The sequence below is a fragment of the Callionymus lyra genome, chromosome 12 (assembly GCF_982586985.1).
Source record: "Callionymus lyra chromosome 12, fCalLyr1.hap1.1, whole genome shotgun sequence".
Taxonomy (NCBI): Eukaryota; Metazoa; Chordata; class Actinopteri; order Syngnathiformes; family Callionymidae; genus Callionymus; species Callionymus lyra.
Genome location: NC_141829.1, coordinates 2,216,053 through 2,225,580, shown reverse-complemented (window position 1 = coordinate 2,225,580; position 9,528 = coordinate 2,216,053). Strand labels below are relative to the sequence as shown.

General features: G+C 37.0%; 1 long non-coding RNA gene across 1 annotated transcript; it reads left to right on the top strand.

Moving 5' to 3' along the window:
• Positions 1-7,018: 7,018 nt before the first annotated feature.
• On the top strand, positions 7,019-7,585 carry LOC148067982 (uncharacterized). The gene is made up of 3 exons (XR_015713200.1): positions 7,019-7,075; positions 7,123-7,202; positions 7,500-7,585. It is a non-coding gene; the product is annotated as an uncharacterized LOC148067982 (long non-coding RNA).
• Positions 7,586-9,528: the final 1,943 nt, after the last annotated feature.

Below are 9,528 nucleotides of genomic sequence, written 5' to 3'. Positions count from 1 at the left end.
CTCCCCCTCAGTTTCTCCCTCAGTCTCTCTCTCCTCCGTCTCTCCCTCAGTTTCTCCCTCCGTCTCTCTCTCCTCCGTCTCTCCCTCAGTCTCTCCCTCAGTCTCTCTCTCCTCCGTCTCCCTCCTTCATGTGCTGTCATCCAGATTCCCTCCCTCACATGTAAATTTAGGTCAGGCCAGAGTCTTCTCTCAGGGCTTCACAGGAAAATGTGGAAATGGATCATTTCACACTTAATCTTATTGGAGGAGAGGAGGAGGAGAGAGGAGAGGGAGAGGAAGAGAGGAGTGTAAGAGAGGAGAGAGAGAAGAAGAGAGGAGCATAAGAGAAGAGAGAGGGAAAAAAAGAGGAGCAGCAGAGAGGAGAGGGAGGAGAAGAGAGAGAGGAGAAAAGAGGAGCAGAAGAGAGAGAGAGGAGAAAAGAGGAGCAGAAGAGAGAGAGGAGAAAAGAGGAGCAGAAGAGAGAGAGGAGAAAAGAGGAGCAGAAGAGAGAGAGGAGAAGAGAGGAGCAGAAGAGAGAGAGGAGAAAATATGAGCAGTAGAGAGAGATGAGAAAAGAGGAGCAGAAGAGAGAGAGAGGAGAAAAGAGGAGCAGAAGAGAGAGAGGAGAAGAGAGGAGCATAAGAGAAGAGAGAGGGAAGAAAAGAGGAGCAGCAGAGAGGAGAGGGAGGGGAATAGATGGAGGGGATAATAGAGGAGGACGAGTGAGGCGAGCAGACGACAGACAGGAAGTCAAAGAAAGAGGCAGATGGACTCCAGTGACTAGAAAGTAAAGAGGAATCTGAGGCGAAGACAGATGGATGGCAGGAGACGAGAGGAGAGGAAGAATAAATGAGCAGAGAGGAGGAGAGACACAAGTATCACGTCTCATCTCAGTCAGTGTTGGCAGCTACACACACACACACACACACACACACACACACACACACACACACACACACACACACACACACACACACACACACACACACACACACACACACACTCACACACACACACACACACACACACACACACACACACACACACACACACACACACACACACACACACACACACACTCACACACACACACACACACACACACACACACACACACACACACACACACACACACACTCACACACACACACACACACTCACACACACCCACACACACACACACACACACACACACCTACACACACACACACATACACACTCACACACACACACACACACACCTACACACACTCACACACACACCTACACACACACTCACACACACACACACACACACACACACACTCACACACACACACACACACACACACACACACACACACTCACACACTCGCACATACACACACACTCACACACACACACACACACACACACACAAACACACATGCACACACACACTCACGCACACACACATACCATATGGCTACATGATGACACACACAAACACACTCAAATGAACACAAACACACACGAGGAAGTGAATAGAAACTGGAGATGAAAGTGTCAATAATTGTTTGTCGTTAATCTTGACTTGTTAATAAAGTTTGAACAAGAGTTTTGTGGTTTTTGTTATTGTTATTATGTTTATTATTGTTATTATGACTATTATTATTGTTATTATTATATATATATATATATATATATATATATATATATATATATATATATATATATATATATATATATATATATACATATCTTCACTTAGTTTATCATCTTTACCATCATATTCAATGAGTGGAAGTGACTCAAATGTTTATTATATAAATAAATCTCTGTAAAAAAGGAAGAGAAGCTGCAAACTGATGAGTTTCTCTGTAAAATGAACTTTTTTGTTTCGTTCTATAAACTACTGACAACATTTATGTCTCGTTCAGAATAAAAATATTGTCATTTATTTGCAGCAAATCTGGTCAAAATAACAAATAAGATGTTTTCAGACTCAAATAACACTCATGTTTTAATTAGAAAGAGTTAATGAATATTAGTTGATAACCTGATTTAATGGCTCAGGAACCAGAGCTCTGGCACAACATGCTACAGTCGAGTGAAGTTTGCAAAAGAGCAAAAGGAGCGTCGAGGAGTCAGAGCTTCTGAGACGAGACTGACCTGGTCGTCCGATGGTTAGACACAGACCTGGAGAGACCTGTGAGTGTCTTGACCTCCTGTGAGGACCAGGGATGATCTGAGGCTTCAAGAGGCTGGAATCGTGCAGATTCATCTTTTCGAAGGACGATGAAAACTTGCTTCTGCTCTGAATCTGAAGATTGTTTTTCCAGCAGGACCATCATGACACACGTCCATCAAGGTGTGGATGAAGGACCATCACATCAAAACCCTGTCATGTCTCCAGACCTGAACCCATTGAAAAAACCTCTGGAATGTGATGAAGAGGAAGATGATGGTCATGAATAAAGTCACAAGAACATGAACCGACCGCTGTGATCAAACATCATCTTATCAACAAATATTGACCAAGTCTTCCTGAGTTAAAACATGAGTGTTTTTAAATGAATATGATCTTGTTTTCTTCACATTATTTGAGTCTGAAAACATCTTATTTTTATTTTGAATAAATGAAACAAAAATGTTCATTTTACTCAAACACACACATATAAGTAGTAAAATCATTTTGCAGCTTCTCTTACATTTTTACAGAGATTTATATATTTTTTTAAATTTAAATTATTACAGTTTATTTAATTTTTCCATATGAATTTCAAACCTTAAACAAAGACTGTTTTTCTGCAATAATCTGAATAGAAACACAAACATTTATTTAATCTTTGTACTAAAGATAAATATGAAACAAACTATGAACATATGTATATTATATATATTATATATTATATATTATATATTATATATTATATATTATATATTTTATATCATATATTATATATTATATATTATATATTATATATTATATAATATATATTATATATTATATATTATATATTATATATTATATATTATTATATATTATATATTACATATTATATATTATATATTATATATTATATATTATTATATATTATATATTATATATTATATATTATATATTATATATTATATATTATATATTATATATTATATATTATATATTATTATATATTATATATTACATATTATATATTATATATTATATATTATATATTATTATATATTATATATTATATATTATATATTATATATTATATATTATATATTATATATTATATATTATATATTATATATTATATGTTACATGTGTTTACTGTGAAATAAAGAAAGAATAAATGAAGTAAACATGGACGACATGTTGTTCTTACACAGTTTAATTAAAGTTATTATGAAATAAAAAGGTATTTTATGATGTTTTCATTAAGAAAACTTCATAAAAAGTCTTTATTGGGATCATGTGACTCTGGCCGTGAAACACATCAGTCGAGCGAGTGAGTCCCGGGCAGTGAAAAGTGTGTAATTGTGTTTGTTTTTATAGTTGTGTAAATGTGTGTTAACTGCTGTAATAAAGTGTATTAAAGTGTGATGTGAGTCTGGAGCATTAAAGCGGGTCAGAGTTTTTATGGACGTTGAAAGAGTTTTACTGACGAGCGGATGCTTGACTGACCGTCGGCTCCATTGTTCGGGTCGAGTCGCCCGGTCGGGTCGCATGAACACATGAATGGACGCCCGTCCACCAGTCCCGTTGCCACGGTGACGTCCCCGAGCCAGTCCCGAGGTCCCGCTGATTTATTGGGCAACACGCTTGACCCCCTGTTGACCCCCCGCCGGCCCCTGACCCCGGCAGTCACACCTCATCAGGGCAGCCATGCACACGCTTCAGACTCGCTGGGACTCCAGCGCTCGTGCGGCGTCTGGACCATGTGACTGAACTCAGGCCAAGAACGTCGACCTTTAGGGTCACCGTTGTGTTCACCTGACGGTCACTGTCAATCAAACAAGACTCGATTTACGATGGTTTTATTGAGACTTTGTTTGTTTTCAAATCTATCGTCACTTTTATTTGATGATAACGACTCGTTAAAAACACACACATGTCACTTTGTTGTCGAGGAAATGTTGGATTGATTTGGTTTTTAAACCAAAGAGACTTTTTGATGTGATTCCAAAAGATCAAAGAAGTGTCAGCGAAAGACTTCTACAGCAGCTCCTCGATGTTTAAACACTAAAAAACAAACAAAAAACAAAAAAAGTCATAATTACTATAATAGTATTTGTTTGTCATCGTCGTCACAATTGTTGACTTTTCTTTTAATAATTTGTGTTTTTGCAAAAACTATTTTTGGTACGAAAATAAAAACTCAAATCAAATGATTGTGTTTGTTTTTATTGTTCTGTGATTTCAACACTTTTTTAAATGTTAAACTTAAATTTATGTTAATTATGTTTTTTATTCATGATCATTTTTATTAAAAATCATAAATTTCTTCTTTGAATTAAACTTTCGTATTTATCAAAAAGATCATTTTTCAACAAACATGTTTTAATAAAATGAGTGAATTACATTTTTTAGTTGTTTAATTTATAATATTTTCAGTCCAGACCGAGGTCGGAGGTCGGAGGTCGGAGGTCGGAGGTCAGTGAGTCTTAAAAACTCTGGTGTCGTTGAGTTTCTCTCGGCAACAGTCCCATCGCCATGGAAACATGATGTCACCAGAAGATCTCGATGTTTTGACACTTAAATCACGAAATCCTGGTTTTCGTCATTTTCTCCAAACAATGAGTGAAATCGTCTCTAATCCCTAAATCTCACAAACACTCTGGAGGCTCGAGGTTTGAAACCTTTTTAATAAAGATCTGATTTAATGACGAGCGACAGGACGGTTACCATGACGACACGTTTTATTGAACCGTTGCTCTCGGACGACACGAGTGGATCAGAAGATTAATGGTTTCAAACATTTATTTTTTATCAAATCTTTAATTATATCTTTAAGTAGTTGAATCATCAAATCTGTATATTTTTAATATACATTAATTTAATTAATATACAATACATTTATTTTTATTTCAATCATTTCAAAATAATAATTTTAAATTCATTTATTTTGTTATTCATAGTCTTTTAAATTGAATTATTGTTCAATTGTATTTATTTAATTGTTAAAAAAATAAAAATCTAACCAGACAAAACTAAATGAGTCAATTATATTTTTATATTGCATTTTAAAAACATTTAATTTACATTATTTGTTTGTAATTATTAAAATTAAAAAATAATTGAATTCATTTTGAAAATATTCACATTTTTGTATTCGGTTATTTAAAAAAAAAAACCTTTTAGAAACAAAATATTGAATTAAATGATTAAAAAATCTGTTAATGTTTAAAATGAAATGAAAGATTCTTCTTCTTTCTCGTGGCTTCGTTTCCTGCGGACGAGTTTTTACGAGCTGGAAACTCATGGAAACGAATAAAAGATCGTGTGTGTGTGTGTGTGTGTGTGTGTGTGTGTGTGTGTGTTTGTGTGTGTGTGTGTGTTTGTGTGTGTTTGTGTGTGTATGTGTGTATGTGTGTGTGTGTTTGTGTGTGTTTGTGTGTGTGTGTTTATATGTGTGTGTGTGCGTGTGTGTGTTCATATGTGTGTGTGTGTGTGTGTGTGTGTGTGTGTGTGTTTGTGTGTGTGTGTTTATATGTGTGTGTGTGCGTGTGTGTGTTCATATGTGTGTGTGTGTGTGTGTGTGTTTGTGTGTGTGTGTGTGTGTGTGTTTGTGTGTGTGTGTTTATATGTGTGTGTGTGCGTGTGTGTGTTCATATGTGTGTGTGTGTGTGTGTGTGTGTGTTTGTGTGTGTGTGTGTGTGTGTGTGTGTTTGTGTGTGTGTGTTCATATGTGTGTGTGTGTTTGTGTGTGTGTGTGTGTGTGTTTGTTTATATGTGTGTGTGTGCGCGTGTGTGTGTGTGTGTGTGTGTGTGTGTGTGTCTGTGTGTGTGTGTTCATATGTGTGTGTGTGTGTGTGTGTGTGTGTCGGGGTGTGTGTGTGTGTGTGTTTGTATGTGTGTGTTTATGTGTGTGTGTGCGTGTTCGTGTGTGTTCATATGTGTGTGTGTGTGTGTGTGTGTTTGTGTGTGTGTGTTTATATGTGTGTGTGTGTGTGTGTGTGTGTTTGTGTGTGTGTGTTTGTGTGTGTGTGTTTGTGTGTGTGTGTGTGTTCATGTGTGTGTCTGTGTCTGTGTGTGTGTGTTCATATGTGTGTGTGTGTGTCGGGGTGAGTGTGTGTGTTCATGTGTGTGTCTGTGTGTGTGTGTGTGTGTGTGTGTGTGTGTGTGTGTGTGTGTGTGTGTCGGGGTGTGTGTGTGTTCATGTGTGTGTGTGTGTGTGTGTGTGTGTGTGTGTGTGTGTGTGTGTGTGTGTGTGTTACAGAGCGAACAGACACTAACGCGACACGTCCATCATTGATTCACTTCTCAGATCATCTCGTGTTTCTTAAGTGTTTTGTTTGCCTCTTGGCTCAGCTCACATGCGTCGCCAGCCTCCGTCACACATTTTCCTTTTTCTCTTATTTTCTCTTTTAAAAAGAAAAGTGCATTTTTGATCAGTTAATGCTTTAATAAAACTATTTCTAAATTATTTAATAAAATCCACTTTAATTATCTAATTGTGTTAACTATCATGTTTGTATTCACTGAGTTTGAAACAAAGAAAAGGTCAAAGTTCTCCAAACACAGGATCATCCAATCACGGCGGCTCTTGCTTCAGGGTGGTCTTCTCGGAGCACGCTCGGCTCTGGACCAATCAGATGCCGGATGAGGTCATGAACGACTGCTCCTCATTGGCTTCCTCGGATGAAGAGAGAAAATATAAACACGTTTCATGTTTCATCGTTTATGGATGAACTGACATGAAGGAACTATCAAGTGTTTTTGTGTTTTTAATGTGAAGAGAACAAGATCCATGTCGAGTATAGTGTAGTACTTTATGTGTGTCTATGTGTGTGTGTGTTCATGTGTGTGTGTGTGTTTGTGTTTTTAATGTGATGAGAACAAGATCCATGTCGAGTATAGTGTAGTACTTTATGTGTGTTTATGTGTGTGTGTGTTCATGTGTGTGTGTGTTCATGTGTGTGTGTGTTTGTGTTTTTAATGTGAAGAGAACAAGATCCATGTCGAGTATAGTGTAGTACTTTATGTGTGTTTATGTGTGTGTGTGTTCATGTGTGTGTGTGTTCATGTGTGTGTGTGTTCATGTGTGTGTGTGTTTGTGTTTTTAATGTGAAGAGAACAAGATCCATGTCGAGTATAGTGTAGTACTTTATGTGTGTTTATGTGTGTGTGTGTTCATTTGTGTGTGTGTTCATTTGTGTGTGTGAATGTGTGTGTGTGTTTGTGTTTTTAATGTGAAGAGAACATGATCCATGTCGAGTATAGTGTAGTACTTTATGTGTGTTTATGTGTGTGTGTGTTCATTTGTGTGTGTGTTCATTTGTGTGTGTGAATGTGTGTGTGTGTTTGTGTTTTTAATGTGAAGAGAACAAGATCCATGTCGAGTATAGTGTAGTACTTTATGTGTGTCTATGTGTGTGTGTGTTCATGTGTGTGTGTGTTCATGTGTGTGTGTGTTCATGTGTGTGTGTGTTTGTGTTTTTAATGTGAAGAGAACAAGATCCATGTCGAGTATAGTGTAGTACTTTATGTGTGTTTATGTGTGTGCGTGTTCATGTGTGTGTGTGTTCATTTGTGTGTGTGAATGTGTGTGTGTGTTTGTGTTTTTAATGTGAAGAGAACAAGATCCATGTCGAGTATAGTGTAGTACTTTATGTGTGTTTATGTGTGTGTGTGTTCATTTGTGTGTGTGTTCATTTGTGTGTGTGTGTGTTTGTGTTTTTAATGTGAAGAGAACAAGATCCATGTCGAGTATAGTGTAGTACTTTATGAGTGTTTATGTGATTGTGTGTTCATGTGTGTGTGTGTTCATTTGTGTGTGTGAATGTGTGTGTGTGTTTGTGTTTTTAATGTGAAGAGAACAAGATCCATGTCGAGTATAGTGTAGTACTTTATGTGTGTTTATGTGTGTGTGTGTTCATGTGTGTGTGTTCATTTGTGTGTGTTAATGTGTGTGTGTGTTTGTGTTTTTAATGTGAAGAGAACAAGATCCATGTCGAGTATAGTGTAGTACTTTATGTGTGTGTGTGTGTGTGTTTGTGTTTTTAATGTGAAGAGAACAAGATCCATGTCGAGTATAGTGTAGTACTTTATGTGTGTGTGTGTGTGTGTGTGTGTGTGTGTGTGTGTGTGTGTGTGTGTGTTTGTGTTTTTAATGTGAAGAGAACAAGATCCATGTCAGTCGAGTATAGTGTAGTACTTTATGTGTGTGTGTGTGTGTGTGTGTGTGTGTGTGTTTGTGTTTTTAATGTGATGAGAACAAGATCCATGTCAGTCGAATATAGTGTAGTACTTTATGTGTGTGTGTGTGTGTGTGTGTGTGTTTGTGTTTTTAATGTGATGAGAACAAGATCCATGTCAGTCGAGTATAGTGTAGTACTTTATGTGTGTGTGTGTGTGTGTGTGTCCGTGTGTGTGTGTGTTTGTGTTTTTAATGTGAAGAGAACAAGATCCATGTCAGTCGAGTATAGTGTAGTACTTTATGTGTGTGTGTGTGTGTGTGTGTGTGTGTGTGTGTGTGTGTGTGTGTGTGTGTGTGTGTGTGTGTGTGTTTGTGTTTTTAATGTGAAGAGAACAAGATCCATGTCAAGTATAGTGTAGTACTTTATGTGTATTTATGTGTGTGTGTGTTTATGTGTGTGTGTGTGTGTGTGTTTGTGTGTGTATTCATGTGTGTGTGTGTGTGTGTGTTCATGTGTGTGTGTTTATGTGTGAGTGTGTGCGTGTGTGTGTGTTTGTATTTTTAATGTGAAGAGAACAAGATCCATGTCAGTGGAGTATAGTGTAGTACTTTATGTGTGTGTGTGTGTGTGTGTGTGTGTGTGTGTGTGTGTGTGTGTGTTTGTGTTTTTAATGTGAAGAGAACAAGATCCATGTCAAGTATAGTGTAGTACTTTATGTGTATTTATGTGTGTGTGTGTGTGTGTGTTTGTGTGTGTATTCATGTGTGTGTGTGTGTGTGTGTTCATGTGTGTGTGTTTATGTGTGAGTGTGTGCGTGTGTGTGTGTTTGTATTTTTAATGTGAAGAGAACAAGATCCATGTCAGTGGAGTATAGTGTAGTACTTTATGTGTGTTTATGTGTGTGTGTGTTCATGTGTGTGTGTGTTCATTTGTGTGTGTGTGAATGTGTGTGTGTGTTTGTGTTTTTAATGTGAAGAGAACAAGATCCATGTCAGTGGAGTATAGTGTAGTACTTTATGTGTGTTTATGTGTGTGTGTGTTCATTTGTGTGTGTGAATGTGTGTGTGTGTTCATTTGTGTGTGTGTGAATGTGTGTGTGTGTTCATTTGTGTGTGTGAATGTGTGTGTGTTTGTGTTTTTAATGTGAAGAGAACAAGATCCATGTCAGTGGAGTATAGTGTAGTACTTTATGTGTGTTTATGTGTGTGTGTGTTCATTTGTGAGTGTGTTGATGTGTGTGTC